General features: G+C 41.2%; 1 long non-coding RNA gene across 1 annotated transcript in view; it reads left to right on the top strand.

Annotated features, from left to right (window-relative positions):
• Window positions 1-9213, top strand: part of LOC118980531 (uncharacterized) — a 28263-nt gene extending 19050 nt beyond the window's left edge. The window contains exons 2-3 of the long non-coding RNA XR_005065117.1: window positions 1799-1827; window positions 8613-9213. This is a non-coding gene — a long non-coding RNA (uncharacterized LOC118980531). The remainder of the gene's footprint in view (window positions 1-1798; window positions 1828-8612) is intronic.
• Window positions 9214-22161: the final 12948 nt, after the last annotated feature.

Here is a 22161-nt window from a genome sequence, read left to right as displayed (position 1 = left end):
TCTTTTCTGGATTGGGAAGCCCTTCCTGAGAGGCAGGGCAATTTTTTGTTGTTTGTTCTTTTTTAGTAATGGAGGTAGAGGAAAGTGCAAGGTCAGTTACTCATAATAAGACAGTTAATGAACATAATTCTCACTGTGTAAAATTTCAGGGGATTTTGAAGCCAGGCAAAAAGACATTGTGGGGTGGTAGAAAGGTAGAAGTTTGCAATAAGAGTAATATATGAAATACATTTCGATTGCTTTGCACAAATCTAGAGTCACTTTGTTAGTTTAAGGATAGAAATGTCTTATGTAACATATAAACTCATAAAGTATTTATATTGTATATTTAGAATTGTGAAGACTCAGAAAAATGTGAAAAATTGAAATACCATTTCTTCACCATAATTTTTCAGCCTTAAGGGAAATAATTTTCAGAGCCTTAAAAATTGTTTTTCCCTCTAGAATTCACATCCAGGGTGCAGAATAAGAAGTCACATGCTCTTAAGTCTCTGTCTTCTGGTTAGGACTCAAGTACCTTTTTCTCTTATGTGCTGTGTGTGAGTTTGGTGTACTCTCACCTGCTTTTTTGAGTGCTGAAGAGGGTTTAGTGTAAGAAAATGTTGAATTTGTTTTGTGGTAATGGCTTCTGTTAAGGTAAGAGGCCCCTCAGTTTGATGGAATCTTCTCTCACAGCTGATTGAATATTGTTGAGATCTTCTTTTAAATGTTATCTCAGGAGTTCAGGTCTTGACAGAAGAGCCCCAAAGAGAAATTTTAAGTAGGAACTTCAGATGTGGTGCTTTCCCATTCTAGAGCTAGGTTTCCAATTTTGTTCCTCAGTAAAAGCAAGTTAAAAATTATTTTGGGGATCATTCAAGACAGAATTTGAAAGGTGCTTCAGTTTTACCAATTGGTGGAGTTCCCAATAGCTTTGGTGTCAGTCAGAGTTTTATGATAAAGGCACCACCACACAGACATTTCAGAAGATAACCCTAGTGGAGAAATAGCCAATTTATTTCTTGGCTTTTTTCCTTGGGCCTCATGAAATGATGTGAGAATATCAGGGCTTAACTTGGCTTTACCCACTGGTGACAGTATTCATTAGTTCTAAGCCAGAAGTTTACAATTTTCATTTATAAGAGCCATATTGTTGAAACAGTGGCTAAGTGTCTGGAGGTGAGAAGCAGGCATCTTCCGGCAATCTTATTGAGCTGAGGACAGCTCAAACTGAATGATAACCATTTTCTCTACCACTAAGAGCACCAAGTGCCAGAAAAAGACAGCAGATGAGTTCTCCCAAGGCCTCCTCCTGGCTCAGTCTAGGTGAGGTGGGATAGGAAGCAGGGAAACGTCAGAATGCATTTGAGTACACAGGACCCCTGACAAGGAACATAGAGCCTTTGGAATGTGATGTGGCAAAATATTGTCAGTCTTCCTTTTCTTATTTTAGTCCAGTTCCTGATCTTTTCTCTTCCAAGACCATGACTATCATCTCTTCTCCTCCTTGCCACCTCTTCCTTCCTTCCAGCCTAGTAGAGCCAATTGTACCCTAGATTTGAAGGTCAAAGGATCCATTGAATTAGAGTAGAGACAAGGAAAAATGAGGGTTGGGATATTAAATATTATTTGGACACTCAGCTACCTTGTTGGCCTCATAAAGAGTAAAATTTTAGGTTCCCAGAACTTGCATTATGGGCATTGCTATTATATGTTTTTAATTTATTAAAAATAATGTTTTTATTTTAAAAACATTATATGTTTTTAATTTATTTTCTTTTTTGTCTGATGCGATTGAAAATCAAATGACCCTGCAAAGAGCTTCAGAACTCAAATGCCCTCTTTTAGGTAAGAATTGACTAAGTGAGCTTTCTAAATATTTACCTGGATAATTTGATTCTCTTTTTGATGGTTGATTTTTCAGTGAAAAGTATAATCCTTTTAATTTCTGTAAAATAGCAAGAAAGAATAAGTTCTCCTTAATTGTCACTTCATAATGAAATTGGGAACAGATTGTGAATGCATCAGAGAAATGAACAAAAGATATAACATGTTAGAAATTTACAGAATTTAGGTAAATCTAATTAGACACTCAATTCTTTGACTTCTTGCTCCTAGATGAAACACAGTGCAACTATGTCCACACTAATGATTGTTTTTCCTCCTAGGAGTATAGATAGAGGGGAAGACAGCTGCTAGATATGGAAACTTTAAAGTGCATAATGAAGCAGAATATAAAATCACAGAATAAAGTAAATGAGTTTATAAATGTTGGATCATGGAAACCACAGTTACAACTTTAACCATAGGAACCAATTAGGCTTGACTGATCTATCTAAGAGATCACTCTCAGCGCCAGACTGTGATTTCTGTTAAGGCCATCCAATTTATTTTGAACGGTCTACACTTAGCGTACTAGACCAACAATATATTTAGAAACTTTTTAGAAAAAAAGGTTCTTGTTAAATCCCTGATTGAAATATTATATGGGTTGTTTCCAAAGGGTTTGGGCACTTCTCCCATCCCCAAGCTGTATGGAAATTAAATACTTTAAACATTCTCTCTGTTGTCTTGGCAAGCCCAGTTATTAGCCCAGAATGTGAAATCTTCATGCATGTCTACTCCACCCAAGCTGTTACCACAGAATACCATAAACTAGGGGCTTACACATAGTAAGTGCATATTCTTTACAGTTCTAGGGGCTGGAAGTCTGAGATGAGGTGCCAACATGGTTGGGTGAGGACCCTCTTCCGGGTTGAGACTTCTTGCTATATCCTCACATGGTAGGATTGGGCAAGTAAGCTCTCTGGGGTCTCATTTATAACAGCACAAATCCCTCCTGAAGGCTCCATGCTCATGACCTAAGCTCCTCCCAAGGCCTGCTAGTACCATCATCTTGGGGGGTTAAGATGTCAAAATATGAATTTTGGAGGGACACTCATGTCCAGACAATAGCAATGAACAGGGTTGCATTTGTAGGATAAAATACATATTATGAAAGGAGAGACTGTTTAGGCTCTATTAACTAAGGTTTCAGGATTATATCTTCAACTATAAAAAAGTAACATTGAAGGTAGAGGTCTATGATCTCGCCCTTGGCGTATGAACAAAAAAAGAAAAAGAAAACACCATGGGACCAAAAAAAACCTCACCATTGTCAGACCATAGTTTGATGAGGCTCCCAACTGCCCCTTCCTTCTAAGGTGCAAAGCCCTGGGTATCAATGGCTACAGGGGAAGCTTAGGTGTGATTAATGTTTTTCTGCTATGGAGAACATGCTCATTAACTAGCACCCATTTAGATGTTTTACCAATGTCGCAGACCCTCTTAACCAAAGATGTCTAATTACCTATATTTTTAGAGTGTCTGCCAGTCTAGTTATCTATCTACTCATTCCCTTTTCCTCTCATTCATTTGTTCAATACATGTTTACTGGGGCAATATGTACTTAGTAAGTATTTGCTAAGGCTTTGTTTTAGCTTTTGTGGCATACTAAGTTGGTCAAAATATGGTCCCTGCCCTTGGGAGGTCCGAATCACCCTAGAGTTAAGCCTGGGTGCTATGGGAGCATATAAACCAGACCAGGATGTCAGGAAGCTCTCCTGGAGGAGATGAGCCTTGGGCTGAGTTTTGAGGGACAGAGAGGAAGCAGCACTTTCCGAAGCACAGAGGCAACAGCCAGCACGATGCCTGCCACACATCCAGGGAAACCTGTGTGGGAGGGGGAGATGAGGAGAGATGACGCAGTTATTTGGGTCAGTGTGCACTAGCTAAATTGTATCCAGTACATACATCATGAGGAATGAAACCATTTCTTTCTTCACTTATTTATCAGACAGTTACTGATTTTTGACTGTGTACCCACACTGTCTTAGGATCTTCATATATTTTATATTCCCAGTCTCTGGAATAGCAGACCAGGACTATTCAGAAAGCATTCTTACTATTTCATAGGTGAGAGAACAGAAGGTCAAAGAATCTGAATAACTTGCCTCAAGCTCCTCAGCTACTAAGGAACAGATTTGGATTCAAATTATGGTCTGGTGCTAATGCTTAATATCACCTGCAGCGAAAAAAAAAATTCCATTCAACTATGAAGGTTGAATGGAGACAAGTTTTTTTCTCCCTCATGTAAAAAGTCAGAGGGTCAAGAAGCTTTGTGAAATCATCAGAACCAAATTTAGCTCCCACTTAGCTGGTCTCCCACCTTTAGCATATGGATTTGTCGTCATAGCTCAAGATGGCTGCTCAGATTCAGCCAACATGCCTCATTCCAGGCAGCAGAAATGTGGAAGTAGCAAAAAAGATTCACTCCTTCCTCTTAAGGACAGATCCTGGAAACTGCCCATGGCATTTTCAACTTTTTTGGTCAGAATTAATCACATATCTAGCTGCAAAGGAGGCAGGTAAATGTGGCCTTTATTCTAGGGCAATGGGTGTCCAGTTAAAGGTTGGGTATTCTGCTAGTCAGGAAGAACAGTTAAAAATACATCTAATACCCCTATACCCTGTCCATTACTGTAGAGTTTCTCATGCTGGTAGTACTTGCTAATAACCAGAAACAATTGTACCTCCTTTGCTTTACCTAAGAAATGTTGCTTTAGTCAAAACCCAATGACCCAAAAGTGAGAAGGCACTAACACTCAGGAAAAGCTTATTGTATAAGATACTTCAAATATAGGTGGAATCTAGGGGAGTGGGGCTCAGTTCCCCAGAACAAAAAACCCTGTGGTTCCCTTGAGAAACAGGAAAATGGAGGCCTATTTTCCCATTTCTATATCATTCCGTGTTCTGTTCCCTTTGCCCAGAACACTTTCCTTCCATTTTTCCCCTGAGTCATAACTCTCTCTGGAGCTTGATTTTCTTTATGGTCCCAGAATTTAGCATCTTGCCCGGCACATACAAGTGCCCAGTAAGTGTTGCTGAGTAAATGAGTGACTTAAGGCAGTACAGCCATCATGGACTTGAAGGAGTCTATCATATATCCCTAGAAATAGTTATATGCCACTCCTTTTACCCTAAGAGTGGTCTGCAGTTCCCTGTAACACAGAGTTTATCATTTTGTGTTACATTACTGGTTTGCTCATCTGTGACCCCGCTAGACAGTGAATGTCAGGAAGGCACCTGCACAGGGCTTGGCATATCATTGGTGCTCAATCAGTTTTGCTTCAACAAGTGACAATATGTGGAGGAAGTATTTCAATGTTCCCAAGTGTCCTAATAACCATGCTGAGAAGGCAGTGGGTCTCCTCAGCTCTGGGGTAGAGGAAGGAAGCTGGGTCTCTCTGGGCAGAGCCACAGTTCAGTAAAACCAGATACAGCCCATCTGATGGCCCTGCCCGAGGACCTATGCCCACCATGACTCACCATGCTGCATGGCCTTTGCCTGATGTCACCTTGCCCAGCCTCCAAGGTGTCCAGGTGTGTTCACAGCTCTTCTAGGCTCTACTCCATGGTGGCAGGGCTGGTCCTAGTGGGCAGCCTAAACCCAGCAGTGTTGCTCTTATTTTGAGATTGTCTGTTTACTATTTCATTTCTGATCCTAGACTCTTCTTGAGGCTATTCCTCTGGGTGTGTAGTTTTGTTTGGACATTCATTTCAAAACATTCCAAAAATATTTGTTACATATGGTGTTCTCTAGCTGTCATGATGGTCTGTGCTGTCAGCCACACCCAAGAGTGTCAGGTGTCTCCAGCTGAGCATGTTTTTGAGGGACCCAGGGTTGTGCTTAGTTCCAAGCTAGGGTCTTTACCTATGACCCTTTCACTTGTTCTGGGTATTGACTTGCCAAGAGGAAATGCCCTGGTGTCTTGAAAACCAGTCATCATTGTGTTTTCTCCAGTTCACTGTCATTTACAGCACAAAGGCAACTCCTCTGGGACTTATAAAAGAAAAGCTAACATATCAGTACCCCAAATAGACATGTAACCTGACTTTCTCTGTTTGAAGCTGCCTTCTACATGCATTCCTGAAACCATAGAATTATGGAATATAAAAAGACCTTAGTGGTCACTTTGTATATAACTTCCTCAATGCTAAATTCTCTTCTCTGATAAGTCATGAGCCAGCACACTTCAATGCTTTCGGCTAAAGAAAATTCATTGTCTTATAAGGCAACCCATTTCAAGGTTGGAGAGCTCTGGCCTTAGAACCTTTTATTCCCTTTATGAGTTGAAATTGGTTTTTCCTGACATTCTACCCACTAGCCCAATTTCTATTCTTTTGAGACACTGTATTTGTGATCCATTGCACCATAATAAATTATCACAAACTTAGTAGCTTAAAACAATATGCATTTATTATCTCACCATTTTTTGTAAGTAAGGAATCCAGTCATGGCTTAGCTAGACTCTCTGCTTTGGAGTGTCTCGTGGGCCTAGTTCAAGGTGGTGACTACAGCTGGGGCCTGATCTGAAAGGTTGAGTGGGGAAGGCCCTGCTTCTAAGCACATGAGACCATTGCCAGGGTTTGCTTATTTACAGGTTGTTGGACTAAGGCCTCAGTTTCTTGCTGGCTATTGGTCAGAGGCTACCCTCAGTTCCTTGCCATATGGGCCTTTCTATACAGCAGCTCAAAACATGGTTTCTGGCTTCATCAGAGCCAGCCAAGAAGAGAGCCTACTAAGAAGACAGAAGCTATGTCTTATATAACCTAACCCCAGAAGTGACATATCCTCAATGCTGGTTCCAAGCAATCTGCTCAAGGCTATGAATACCAAGTGGCAGGGATCACTGGGTCCATCTTATACCCTGCCTGCTACAGTGACACAGAGGAAATCTATACTCTCCCTCTCCCACAGAATAATTCTTCTAGTACTTGAAAATAATTATCATGATTTGCTGATCTTTTTGTCTTCAGCTATACCCAAGTGACTATTCTTAGTCACTTAGGATGCTAGCCATTGTCCTAAGAACTTGCTTTGCTGTTTATCTCAAAGTGGAGCCCCTAAACAGAGTCCAGCCTTTTGGCCAGAACTGACTTGGGTGGAGAATGACCTCCCAGGGGCACAAGCACAGAGACACGTGCAGCTCCTCAGGCTAATTGGGGCTTCCTTTCAAAATAGAAGTTCCAGACACCCCAGTCTCCACTGGGGAAGAATTTCGATGTCAGTGCTGAATTCCAATTAATCATCCTATTAATGTTTTTGGAACACGCATTCCAGAGATCTTTGAATATGATGCATTTTTAAATATAAAATTCATAAATTGGAAACATGAAGATTTTCTTTCCTTTTGTATCCCCTCCCCCAGCAATCCAGTGAATAGTTTACTCCTGTAACACATATAAGCATATTTTTTTTCTTCTGTTGAGCATTGAAGAAATAGAACACCTTTTCATGAAGATAGACTCTGAAGCAATGGGCAGAATTCATTGGGTAAGTTGGGTTATGTTTTGTGAATCAAACTTGAAGTTAGTAAGGAAAACATAAAATGTTTGGTTCTGAGCTTGTTCCTTGCTGGAGTAGACTTGCCCCTTGGAAACTTTGCCAACCTTAGGGGAAATGCAGGTTCACAATTTTCAAATTCTTGTAATGTCAAGTGATACTTGGAATAGTTTAACTAGGGGTTTCAGTAGCTAAGGCAAGTTTCAACAACTGTATCATAAAACCAGGGAATAAAAGATATATCTACCACCTCACCCAAAAGCAATAGTGAAACACCCGTGAGCAAGAAGTCAGTTAACACATGTAAAGTGCTTAGGACAGGGGCAGTCACAGAGTAAATTCTCAACAAATATTATTATCATCATTATTAATATTATCCAATTTGGGTTCTATAATAACAAAGAGCCAACACATCTGCTTTTAGTATTCTCTGCCATCGTGTCTGCCAGGAACCTTCCATTGTTCCAGGATGAACTATGTTCTAAGACAACAAGTGGAGTAGTAGACATGTCTCTTCAGTCCTTGGGCCAGTTCCCCAACAAAATCGAACACTAGTGTTTCAGTACTATCTTATTTAAAAAGCAACAGTCAAAATTCCAGGGGAGAGTAGGGAAGACACTAGTGAAATGGGGCTTTGGGGAGAATGGAGAGAAAACAGAGATGGTCTCAGGCCCTATAGAAGCCCACCCCTTCTCTCTGACCACAAAGTCCTTTTCCTGAGGCATACTGCTGAGATTCATACTGCATGAGGCATATGTCCTGGTGGGTTGGGACTCTTCATTCAGACCAATAGGACTCAAGTTTCTAGCCAGCCCCATACTAGTTGTTTGATATTAGGCCAGTTATCTAAACTTTCTAAGCTTAAGTTTTCTAATTTATAAAAATGAGGAGAATAGTATTTATCTCATATAATTAGTATGAGAATTGGGATGAAGGTCAACATTGCTTGAAACATGTGTGGTCTCCATCATCACCATCACCACCATCACCATTATCATCTTCATATTTAGGGAGAGAGACTGGGAGGAGAGGAGAGCCCTGCTACTGGGTAGCAGACTCCAAGCCTCACGTGACTTGGTGCACCCTGTTATCCCCAGGCTTTTGGCAGCCAAGTCCATACTGATGAACTGGTTCATGCTAATAGTTTCGTCATGAGCAAGAAAGGTCTTATCCATGCACTGATGGGAAGGAGAATTTTCGAAAGCCAGAAAGATAATAACTGTTTAGTGGATTTCCCTCTGTTCTCCAGGATGGCTTCTACACATATCTGCAGCCAGAGAATGCAGAGCAAGCTGATGCTTTGGCCTGACAAAAAGAGTTTCCTTCTGGATGCGTGCTGTGCCGCAGGGACTGTCAGATGGGGGTCCCATGCTGCGCATTCTCTCTCTGTGCCTGATGACGCCCTAATCACCATCAGAGAAGATGCAGTGATTTATTTTTGGTCCCTTCAGCTGAAGTTAAAAAGAAAAAGGGGTTTTGTATGTGATTTTCATTTGATAAGGACGTGGAGTGCTCTGGTTTTATTTTATTTGCTATTTTAAACTGCTCCTCATGTGGCATGATTACAGAGATGGTATCCTTGAATATATTCATGTTGGATTTTGCTAGTCTATGAGATGCAGATAAAATATTATCTCTATATGTAGAACAAGATAATGCTTCATTTTGCTTCTCAAATCAGATGGAGGAATGAATTACATGTGATTCCACTGTGTAACTTATCATATGTCTTAATGAATGACAAATGAAAAAGAATTTTTTATTTCTTTCACTGTTAATGGTTATTCCAGTTTTGGAAGCTATGCTAGGGCTTCTCTCAAGACAACTAATTGATTCACAGAATCAGAAATTCATAAGGCCAAAAAGCATTCAGTAAGTACACTTAGGGTAGTAATAACAATGCCTGACTTAGTCCAGAATATATTTTGTCTTCAAAGTCAGTCTATGATAATCTCATTCAACAAATAGCTGAGATCCCTGACATAGCCCTGGCTCTCTGCTGGGTTCTGGAGATGCAGATTCCTGTCAGGAAACTTACCATCTACACTACCAGTGTCAGGCATCTACTCTCCTACCCACCGGCTGCTGAATAAGCCTTCCCTAGAGAGAGGGAATAAAGTTGGTTCTCTATCCTTAAAGGAGAAAGTCAACTAAGGAAAACTCTAATATTAAGCATGGTATTATAGGCATAAATGGCTTGAAACAACTGCAATTGTCTTATCATTAAAAAGGCACATTTTGTTCATTTTCTTCCTTCAACCCTTTTGGACAAGTCCATCAGTCAGGGGCCCAGGTGGGTGACAGATGTCATCAGCATGCCACAGCGCAGCAAACTGATCACAGGGACTGGATGAGTGCCTACAACCTGAAAGTAAAGAAGTTGTGTTATGAAATTGGTTTCCATGTGCAGGTTTACACACACACACATTTGTAGTATAAGGACAAAGTCACGAAGCTCTTTCAAAAAATCCTAGAGTTCATATGTCAGTGAAAACTACTGTGTGAAGTTGTTTTGTCTGGCTCATTGCAAGGATGCTGTCACTGCCTCAAACACAGATGGGGGCTTTCTTTTGCGATACTTCCAGAGTGAAGGTATGGGCCAGATGAGAAAAAAAATAGTCTTGTGAACTTTTAGCACACTTTTAGATTCAAAGTACTATTCCTATATCACTAGCCACCAACATTCAGTCCAAAGAGCTCTGGACTGATTCAAACAATAAAGGTCACAGTGAGAACACGATTATACTCACTGCTGAAAAGCATCGGAAGAATGGGTTACAGGCTGGGAAGAAAGACCCTGGGGGTTTTGATCAAGGGCAACAGAATAGAAACTAATGTGCTGCTTATTAACCTCAGTAATAGACAGGTCAAAAGGTTGTGGTGGGCTGGGTAGAAAATTTGGAACATTTGAAATCATGGCTGAAGCAAAAGCAAATTCACCACTGGGGGAGACTGAACTGTGATCCCGGGGTCCAGGCTGCAGAATTAGGCTGTTCAGCACCGGGCTCTGCAGGGGCATGGCCAAGGGAAGGGTCAGGGCTTGAGGGGGATTCCCACAGCCCTGCCTACTAAATGCCCCATTTTTAAATATTATGCTAAGAGAAACAAGTCAGTCAGAAAAAGCCAAAAACTATATGATTTCACTCATATGTGGGATATAAAACTGAAACTCAGAGACATGGACAACAGTTTCATGGTTACCAGGGGGAAGAGGGCAGCAGAATGGGGGGATACAGGGGAACAAACATGGGGATGAAAAATGGTTTGATTTGGGTGGAGGGCACACAAGGCAATGTGCAGACTGTGTACCACAGAAATGTACACGTGAACCTATGCAATCCTGTTAACTAATGTCACCCCAGTAAATTCAATAAAAAATAAATAAATGAAAAATAAATTCATTTTTATTTATGCATAGTTGGGTTACAATTTTATATTGATTATACTAGTTTCAGGTGTACAATGTAGTGATTTGACATTTTTATACCTCACAATGTGATGACCCACTAATTCTAGTAATTAGCTGTCACCATGTAAACTTATCATAATATTATGACTCTTCCTCTTCCCCTTTTCACCTGTGTCCCCCCCACCTCTCCCTTCTGATAGCTAACACTTTAGTCACTGTTTCTATGAGTCTTGTTTTGTTTTAGATTCCACATATAAATAAAGTTATACAGTATTTGTCTTTCTCTGCCTGACTTATTTTACTTAGCTTAATACCTCTAGATCTATCCATGTTGTTGCAAATGCCAATATTTCATTTTTTATGGTTGAGTAATATTCCATTGTGTATATATATATATACCACATTATCTTTATCCACTCATCTATCAATGGACACCTAGGTTGTTCCAAAACTTGGCTACTGTAAATAATGCTGCAGTGAACATAGAAATGCATATATCTTTTCAAATTAGTGTTTATGGTTTTTTTGGATAAATACCCAGAAGTGAAATTGTTAAGTCCTATGGTAAGTCTATTTTTAGCTTTTTTGAGGAAACTTCATATTGTTTTTGTAGTAGCTGCACCAGTTTACACCCACCAGTAGTGGGTGCACAAGGGTTCCCTTTTCTCCACGTCCTCGCCAACACTTGTTTGTTAGCCATTTGGCGACAGCCAATCTGACAGATGTGAGATGATGTGTGATTGTGGCTTTGATTTGCATTTCCCTGATAGGGATGTTGAGCATCTTTTCATTTGTCTATATGACTTTTCATGTCCACTGTGAGGCTCCCCCATGGCTTTTCCTCAGCACAAACTGGTGGGTTTGTTCCTCTGTCTCTGGTCTCCTCCAGCAGCCCCCACATACATACATGCCCAGCATGGACCCTCCCTGGTCTTCAACAAATAGTTAAACCAACCTTAGGTCACAATTAAATTTAATGTGAAATTTAATAATTAAAATGTATTCATTAATAGAGGTTTATATTGTGATTAATATCAATTATAAAAAGTAACCAATGTGGATTTATAAATTCAACATGGTTTGATTTTTAAAATCATGCTCAGTGACTTTAATTATCATGTCTCTCACACACATAATTCAGAGAGTGAACAGTCAGTCACTTAGTAGAGACACTCTGAGGTGAAAAATCTGAAGATGAGACAAGACGTATGACATCTGGAGACAGAGAACAACTTGAGCTGCATGGCAGGTAAGAAGGAAGTAGGAAAAGAGACATTAAAAACACCCAGAGAAAGGCAAGTCTTTGGAACTTAGTGACTGCGTGTTCCAAGTGATGAGCAGGGGTGGAGACAGTAAGCCGTTTTTCCTACACCACAAATTGTCCTGTCAGCTCCAGGGCAGACGAGCTAACACAGGAGGGAAGGGGTCAAGGGGACAGGTTAGGAAGGGGAATGTAGGGGAGCACTGAGTTAACCCCTTAGTGACTGAAGGAGACCTCAGCCTTCCACTTTGTAGATCTAATCATCTTTGTTATTGGCAGCACATGACAGCTTATATCTTACATCCATAGTTCAGCTCCTTCCCTGGATGTCCAGCACCTGCCTCTCTGATCTTACACAGCTCCTCAGACTTATCTGGCTGTTCCAATTTAAGGGCATTTGCATGTGCTGTCTCCTCTACCTGCAACACCACCCCCACTTACACCCACACTTTTCCCTTCAGGACTCAGTCTAAATCTCACCACCTTTGACAGCTCTTTTCTAATGGCCTCATTTTTGCCCCTGACACCCTGTCCATTTGTTTTATTGCACATATCACAGACTATGAGTATAGATCATGATTGTCCATCGACTGTCACCAGACTGGGAGGGCAGGACCACATATGTTCTCCCTCCACTATAAGTTTAGCCCCTAGCACAAGGCATTTTCCAATACTGTTAAAAAAAATAAAGAATCAAAAATGTAGAATCTAAAGTCAACTCTCACTAGGATTTCAGGAAAGTTGTTTGAATTGTGTGTACCTCAGTTTTCTGGTCTGTAAAATTGGAAATAAAAGTAGTACCTACCCCACTAGATAGTTGGGGGGGATTTCATGAGATACTACTTGTTGAGGACTTATCTGGCACATAGAAAAAGCTCTATCAATTCTGGTTTTCATTATTATCATGATTAGATGAACTCTACAGCAGGGGACTGAATGGAGAGTACTCCAAATCAGTTAAGGTTCTGGGGGCACTGCTGTCCCAGGGAGTCAGAAAGACTCCCACCACTGTCCTGCCACTCCCCAGCTTGGAGATGTGTCCCAAGCCCTGTCCCACCACTCCCCAGCTTGGAGATGTATTTGTGAGGGGTCCTCTGCTTTGGGCATGGAGTCAGGGGTTGGACATTCAGGACACCTCACCACAGGGGGGATACAGTCTGGTGAATGTTAATGTGTTTGTCTGCTCGGGCTGCCATAACAAAATACCAAGCCTGGGGGGCTTAAATAACAGATATTAATTTCTCTGTAATTTTGGAGCCTGGAAGTCCAACGTGCTGGTAAATTCTGTTTCTGGTGAGGGCTCTCATCCTGGCTTGCAGACTGCCACCTTCTTGCTGTGTCCTCACTTGGACTTTCCATGGTGCATGACCATGGAGAGAAATCAAACTCTCTGATGTCTCTTATAAGGACATTAGTCCTATAATGAGAGCTCCAACCTTATGACTTTACCTAACCCTAAGCACCTTCCAGAGGACCTATCTTCAAATGCTATCCTATTGGGGGTTAGGGCTTCAACATATGAGTGTGGGGGTAGACAAACATCCAGTCCACAACAGTGTGAATATTTATGACTTGGGCCATGCACCATGTCACCCTTTTCTTGCTGAGGGGCTCATCTGAGATTGAGCCAACGGTATTGGCCACACATCAGTCCAATCAGTGGAACTGTTTGTTGATGATGTCATTCTCTGGGGCCCCTTCCTTTGCCAGAGGGCTGTCCCAAGAGACTAGGAGTGAGGTTCAGGATACTGCTCCTCTGACATGGAGACTGGTTTTTTCTTTATTGACTTTATGCTATTTACCTACCAGACACACCCAACAGAAGACTTGTTCGAAACAGTACTTATAGCCCATTAGAACCCCCACAAGCTGGGCATGTGTGTATGTGGGAGGAAGGATGAGATGGAGTATCCCCATGTTATCCTAAAACCTCCCTTAAGAATTGCCGGCTTGGTTCCTTACTGGTTTCTAGCTAAGCAGGGCATAAATTTTGCATTTTATCTCCATTTCAGCTCACCACCCCTCATACCCAGACCTAATCACTTAGCGCAATATTAGCAACAGCATAGTGTTTATCACAATATTCCAAGAGGGTGAGGTTCTGGCAAGCACAATGATGGCTAGTTACAGGGACTGAATGTTCCAGGGAGTGCCCTTCATGGGGTCTGTGTGCCTTCATGGGAGGACATTGTAAACTAACTGTCATGTTTGGAACTCACTCTGTCATTTTACCTTTAAGATACAATTGCATGTACAATATGACTTTCATATATCTGTAGAAACACTGTGAGATATTCCTCAGACTTTAAAATTTTAGATATAAAAATAAAATGGAAAGGCAAGAGAAATATTTTTGATGAGTGATGATTGTATCTTCCTAGTAGAGCTCTTGGGTCCTAGAAGACATTCAATAGCTATGTTCTTATGAAAAAATAAATACATTAAAAATCAGTATTTTTATTTTTTAAAGATTTTATTTATTTATTTATTTATTTATTCATTCATTCATTTATTTATTTATAAGGGGGGGATATCAATGTATGGATGCCTCTTGTGGACCCCTGACTGGGGACCTGGGTGGCAACCCAGGCATGTGCCCTAGAATGGGAATCGAATCAGTGACCCTCTGGTTCAAAGGCTGACCCTCGACCATCTAAGCCACACCAACCAGGACAAAAAAATTAGTATCTTTTATCCAGCTTGATCTATTGCTAATTTGTCTGCTAACCTAGGATAAGAGATTTCCTTCTTTGAACATAAAATAAACTAATAACCAAGGGAAAAAATTTTTTTTACCGAGGGCTATGATATCAACCTACCCAAGAGGATTTCTTGGAAGAAAAACTTAAATTTCTAAGAATTCTGTTAAAATACATCAGTAAGAGGCCAAAAGGAGATTGCTTTGCTTCCTAAATTAGAGACTTTCCTGTTCTGTTATGTGTAAAAATGATGTTCCTATCTTGTATACCACTTCTCCATGAAATGAGCTCTAAAATATAGACTTAATAATATTCTTTCTCATAATATTTGCACCCTAGTGGGGGAAACAGATGAGCCAACCAAACTTTACCACACAAGACATAACTACTAGACAGAGGTGTACGCTGGGTGCAAAGGGACACAGTAGAGGAGTGGGTACCACCCCTGAAGACAAAGGGACAGACAGCAAAGCCTCCCCCGGAGAGTGACTTTTGAGTTGGAGGACAAGCAGGTGTGGTGGGCCCAAGGACAGAAAGGACATTCCTGTCCATGAGAGTCATATGAGCGTAAGTGGGGAGAGGAAGGAATGGAAGATAAAATTGAATTCTTTGGAGAAACTAACATGCTTGGAATGAAGGACATCTTTGAATGAGAGAGAAAAAGAGGACCTGGAAAGAAAGATTTACTAATGAGATTCGTCTACGCCCTGCTGAGGGACTGTGTCTTCTATTTCAGGAACAGTCCTGATGAGGACTGTATCTTCTATTTCAATTCCGTGTGGATTTTATTTTCATATTTGATATTTGACTTTTATTCTGTCTGAGAGAAAGAAATAGAGCTTTACTGTAACTATGACTGTCATAATATCAGAGAAGGACTAGGAGACAACAGAGGGTCTCAGGAGGGCCCCTACTTTGCCTTTTAGCTCAGGAGCTCCTCAGCTCTTCGCCTGTGTCTGCCAGTGTCCTCCACATACTTTCCTTAAGGACTGAAGACTTTGGTCCCAATTAGTAAACACTTGTTAAGCATGTCATGTGATTCAGGCCTTGCAGGGAAGGATGAGTAAAAAATGGAGATTAAAAAGTTAGAGGAATTCATCATCACCAAGCCCTTATTATATGAAATTTTAAAGGTACTTATCTACGATCAAAACTATGAACAATAAAATGACCACAGACACACAACTATCAACAACTGAACCTAGAAAAAATACTAAGCAAACAACTAGATGAGGAACAGAATCACATACAGATCACATGGAGGGTTATAAGTGGGGAGAGAAAAGAGGGAGAGTGGGGGGAAGTAATCAAGGAATAAGAAGCATAATTGGTAGGTACAAAATAAACAGGGGGAGGTTAAGAATATTATAGGAATGGAGAAGCCTAAGAACTTATATGTATGACCCATGGACATAAGTTAAGCTCACTTTGAACTCCTGGTCACAAAGCTATGGGCCCTTGAGACCCATCTATGTATCTCAGGTACACTCACACCCCCATTTCAAGTCTACAATTTCATTCTCTCTACTCTTTCCTCAAATCCCTAACGACCCCCACATCCTCATCTTAGAGAGGTGGGGAATGCAGGAGGGAATGGGGGTACCAGGCAGAGGGGGATAAAGGGGAGAAAAAAGAATGGGACAACTATAATAACATCAACAATAAAGTACACGTAAAGAAAAGGAAGTGGCGGCTATGATGACAGCAGCTGAGTTTCCAAGTGTCTTCACAAGGCACAGTGTGGAGCTCAGGTGTCAGACTAAGAGGAACTGAGGCCTTGCCTCTTCCCCCTGCCCTCCTCAAATCATGATTAATTTAACTGGGCTAGGCCCTATTATTGTAGTAACCCTACAGTTGGTTTGGGCCTCCTTCCACCTTCGTTACAGATATAGCAGCCACAGTCCAGGAGTGTAATGCATGTGCATGTGCTACACTGAAGTGGAAAATTATGCCCACCCTTATGAGGGCCCAGGCACCCTGTAGGTTCATGGGGGGACTATGAATGTCTCACAGATAACATTCCTTATCACTCCAAACTTATGAGCAGCTACTGATTAGAACCGTATGCATAAAACTGAATCCTCACCCAGCACTATAGTAAGGAATGGAGTTTAACCTGGATTGAAAAGTGGAAAATGCTGAAGTGTGCCTGGCATGAAGAGAGGACAGGAGAGTGACAGGAGTGAATCACAAAGAGGAGGGACAGTTGGCCTGTCCATTCAAGATGGTCTGGGAAATCGGACAGAGCATAAAGTACACATGATTTAAATTGGGGAATGGACTTAAAGACACAAGACACTACAGAAGGAAAGCAACATGATTAAAATAAAAAAAATATGACTTCATCCCTGCTTTTTCAATTGTTAGAGGGAAAAGCACATTTTAAGGGTACACCAAAGAAGAGACTGTTTGTCCAAACATAAGATGCCAAGAATTTGGATTAAATTTTAGATCTTGGTAAAGGATGGATATCTGTGTAAAGCTAAGGAAAAGGGTCTTTTCAGGAATACAGTCTGGCAAGGAACCATGCTCCATGGGATTTTTAGATTTCCTCTCCTTGTATTTGTTTGGGGCCAAATCCAAACTTTTGTTTTCAAACAAGGCTCTATTCTAAAGTTCCTTTGAGGAGAAAAAGTAAAGGAAGTGAAGGAGAGAGATGTAAGTACAGTTGTAAAAACATATAACCACACCAACACAGCTCACTTTGAACTCCTGGTCACAAAGCTATGGGCCCTTGAGACCCATCTATGTATCTCACATACATAGAAAAGGAGGAGAAAGCTATGGGCCCTTGAGACCCATCTATGTATCTCACATACATAGAAAAGGGTACACTCACACCCCCATTTCAAGTCTACAATTTCATTCTCTCTACTCTTTCCTCAAATCCCTAACTACCCCCACATCCTCATCTTAGCTACTGACCTTGTTTTTTTCACTTTACTGAGAAATTGAAGCAGTCAGGAAAGAACTTCCACCAACTTCCATCCCATCCCATCCCCTAGCGGCATCTGCACCACATTCACTGCCTTCTCACTTGCTGGTCCAGATGAACTTTCTGTGCTCCGTGTGTGCAGATCTCTGCTGAGGTACCAGATCCTGTCCTGTCTTATCTACTCAGGGACATCCTTTCTACAACTATTTCTTCTTTGTCCATCAACCTTTCATTCTCCACTGGATCCTTCCCATTAACTAATAAAAATGCCATCTTTCCCATAGTAACCAACCAAACAAAATCCTTCTCTATATCCCACTGGTACTGCCAGCTCATATATCATTTCTTTGCAGCAAAACTTGAAAGAAACATTCCACTTTGACCCAGCTTCACCAAGTTGTCCCACACTGAACAGCCTTCATTTGGCTCATCCTCGTGAGCTCCTCTGTCCTACTTCCCAGACCATCCTCAATGGTCAGGCCAACTGTCCTTCCTCTTTGTGATTCACTCTCATCACCCTGCTGTCCTCCCTACACCAGTATACTTTAACCTGCTTCACTTCTCAGTGACCCATCAGTCATTGAGACCCTTCACTTCATTTGTTCTAGTTGATCCACTTGACTTCCTGGATACCACACTTGGTATTTCTTCTGCTTTACTGGTGCTCCTGTTGCTGGTTCCTCCCCTTCTATCTGACCTTTTATCCTTGGAGCACTCCTGGTTTCTATCCTTTGTCCCCTTCTCTATCTGCACTCCTTTGCTTTAAGTGATTTCCTTCGGTCTCTAAGCTTTAAATACTACCAATATGCTGATGACCCCCAAATTTATGTCTTAGTACAGATATTACTCTCAAACTCCAGACTCTCATATCCAACTATCTACTCATGTCTCCACCTTGAAATCCAATAGACATATGCAAACATAACAAATGGCCCTCAACAACCTGCATGCTGCCCCCGCAAGTCCTCCTCTTAAACATCATGTCCATGGGGAAGCCTGCTTTTCCTGCATGTGTGAAGCAAGTTCCCTCAGGAACTCATCGCCATTCTCTCCACCTGCACACCCACTCAGTTGTCACTTCTAACACAAAATCCTGTCAGTTCCTGAGAGACAACTCAGATTTCACTCCTCACAAAGCCTTTGCCAATTCTCAGAATCAGAGTTATTTTTTTCTCTTCTGGGATCCCACAGTGCTTTATTTATGTCTGTGTTTTAGGCATTAGCACACTCTGTCTTATACTACAGTTAGCTGTGTTCATTCATACAACAAATACTATAGAAGGACCACTGTGGGCCAAACATTGTTCTGAGTATAGGAAATCCTTCAATGTACCCTCAGAGAGTATTTGTCTGAGTAGGGAGAGCTTGACAATAACTAATAAATATTATAAATATGCAAATAATATAGTATGTTAAAGGTCTAAGTGCTAAAAGAGAAAGTTATGACAAGGATATATGTGTGTGTTAGTGGAAATGGGGGGAAGGGCTGTTGGTTACAGTTCTAAGTAAGGCTGCTAAGGTAGGCCTCACTGAGAAGGTGACATTCAAACTACAACCTGAAGTCAAACACTAATCTGAAAGAACATGAGCACCCCTAAGTTCATTGCAGCATTACTTACAATTGCAAAGATATAAAGGCATTCCAAGTGCTCATCAAGAGATGAGTGGGTAAAACATGTGGTGGCACATATATATAATGGAATATTACTCAGCCATTAAAAATGAGAATCGTACCATTGCAACAATGTGGATGGACCTAGAGGGTATTATGCTAAGAGAATAAGCCAGAGAAAGACAAATACCATAAGATTTCACTTATCTTGGAATCTAAAGAACAAAATAAATGAACAAACAAAATAAAAAGAGACTCAGAAATACAGAAAACAAACTGATGGTTGCCAGTAGGGAAAGGGGTTGGGGGAATGGGTAAAAAAAGTAAAGGGATTAAGTAGTGCAAATTTGTAGTTGCAGAATAGCCATGGGGATATAAAGTAGAGCATAGGGAATATGGTCAATAATACTGTAATATTTATGTATGCTGTCAGGTAGATACTGCACCTAGGGAATATCGTCAATAATACTGTAATAATCATGTATGCTGTTAGATACTGCAATATCAAGGGGAGCACTTTGTAAGGTACATGATCATCTAACCTCTATGCTGTATACCTAAAACTAATACAAAAAAATATTGAATATAAAATGTAATTGAAAAACAAACAGCAATGACAAAAACCCAAGACCTGAAGGAAGCATGGGAATGAGCAATGAGCCAAGAAAACCACAGGGAAACCTGAGGGAGACCAGCCCAGACAGAGGAACAGCTGGAGCTGGGGCCTGAAGGGGAATATGCCCTCCTGCCCTGCACCTTTAGGACTCAACAGCCTGTCCTTGGTTTTCTGCCATGTGTATTGACATTATCACTGCCAGGCTTTACAACTTCACTATCTTTCATTGGACCTAATGCAATGAGCTTTAAGAGGCAAATCTTTTCCCTCTTTGGAGTCTTCATTGTATCAAACTCAGTGATGTTTACCACTTGTCTTTCTTGGCTTTTGCAGTGGTACCTTTGTTTCTCCTATTCTAACAGCTCCTCTGTTTCCCTTCTTCCTCTTCCTTCCACTCACGTGCTGCCCTTGGCCTTCTGCTTTACCACATTCTCTCCTTAAGTATGGTCTTTCCTTTCTACAGCTTTGGCCATGATTTAAAATCTACTTCTTGACCCTTGACCTCTAAATACTAGATTCATCTCCATGTGGATATCCTGTAGGCCTTTTGAGCTTGAAGTGTCAAAATGCAATTGCTCTCCCCCAAATTCTGAAGTGTTTCTTGTGTTTTCTGTCATGATTGCAGCCCCCATTTCATCATTTAGATTGAAAACCTTCACATCCTCTCTGGTTGCTTCCTCTCTTCCTCACCTTCTATGTCTAATCACTGACCAGTTCTTGTCCTTTTTCTCCTCTCATGTCTTTAATCATTCCCCAGTGAGGGTCTTCACAATTTCTTACACATTCTATTTGGTGGGCTCACTGCCTCAGTCTCTCCTCTTTACAACTTGGCCCACAAACTCCAGGCAGGGTTGATCATGCTGTGCTGATGATCTTGAACAAATCTCAGCAGTATCTGGTCCCTATCCCAGTGAGTCAAGGCCTTTTTGGACACTGATGCTTGTCACCTGATGATCTGCACTTTCTCCCAGACTCCTTGAGATACAAAAGTATTTCCTGGGTTTCATCCAATTCGACATTAGGACATTGTCTGGCTCTCTTAAGACATGGTGTATCCCATAATGGCAATCCCCATGATGCCTCCAATGAGCCTTCTCACATGAGGGACAGAATCCCAGCTCCTTCCAATGCCTATAGTCAGTCTGGTTGGGGTCACTGAGTGAAAGTGGCCTGCATTCTTTCCATAGCTTCGATATGAGTTGGGAACATTGGCGAGACACTTTTGGAAGGCTGGTGTCTAGAGATGAATCCAATGTCAACAACTAGAGACATTCAGTGTGATCTATTAGCTGACTGGTCTTTCTTTTGCCACCTAAGAAACAGTACTGATTGGTCCTTTGAGAGCAGTTGTCATCAGTCTCAGTCTCACCATCACCTTTCCCAGATGAGGGTTGTTGATTATCTTCATTTTGAGGGGAAAACCAGGAAATTTGTTTTATGCTTGATCCCACTGCATTCCATAGAGGGAAAAAATGTGGAGATGGTGAGATCACTGGGATTTAGGATACCAAAACTTGACAGCAATTGATGCACTTATCATGATGCTTTACAGTTCAGAAAAGTTCAAAGAAATGAAATCTGGAGGCAATCCAAACACAGCTGGGTACTTCAATTTTCTTGCTGCCCTGCTTTTTCCAGGGGCAAATGTTGAGTCTGCCCTGTGCCAGGACCTGCCCTGGTGCTGTATGAAAGCTCCAGATGAGTGGGTGTGACAAAATGCTCTCCTGAGTCCCTCAGACACACAGCTCACTGCCTAAAGCTCCTCTCAGTGACTCCAATCTTCAAGTAAGGTGAGAGCTGGTGCTTCCTGTGCTGAGAATAAAATAGATTAGCTAGAGCAATTTCTGAAGGAGGAAGGAGATTATCGGTCTTTTCTTGAGCCTCTCTGAATCTTAAAAAGAAATTAAAGATACCCTCTTTGAAGAACTTGATCTTTCTAGGTCAGTCTTGCCTATTTCTACTGCCCAATGTTACTGTAGCACCATGAAAGGTCTCAGATGCTCTGAATTCCAGGAATATGGTCTCCTGCCAGCACTGCAGGGTGATATAAATAATTTCTTGGCTCTGATACTCGGGATGAATGTGTTTCTGGAATTTCTTTTTTCCTTTTGGCAGTAATTCCACTGGAGTCTGTGTCTCATAGGGAAGTCAGTGATTTCACACTCTGAGGCCCCTTTCAGGGTAAGCAACAGTAGAGCGAGCTTCCCACATGAGGTGATGTTTCCCGTTTTTGTTGTAAGAAAAATATGCCAATCTCCAGGGGAAA

Source organism: Sturnira hondurensis, unplaced genomic scaffold, assembly GCF_014824575.4.
Source record: "Sturnira hondurensis isolate 20B ecotype Veracruz unplaced genomic scaffold, ASM1482457v3 Scaffold0022910, whole genome shotgun sequence".
Lineage (NCBI taxonomy): Eukaryota > Metazoa > Chordata > Mammalia > Chiroptera > Phyllostomidae > Sturnira > Sturnira hondurensis.
This window is presented reverse-complemented; position numbering and strand designations above follow the sequence as displayed.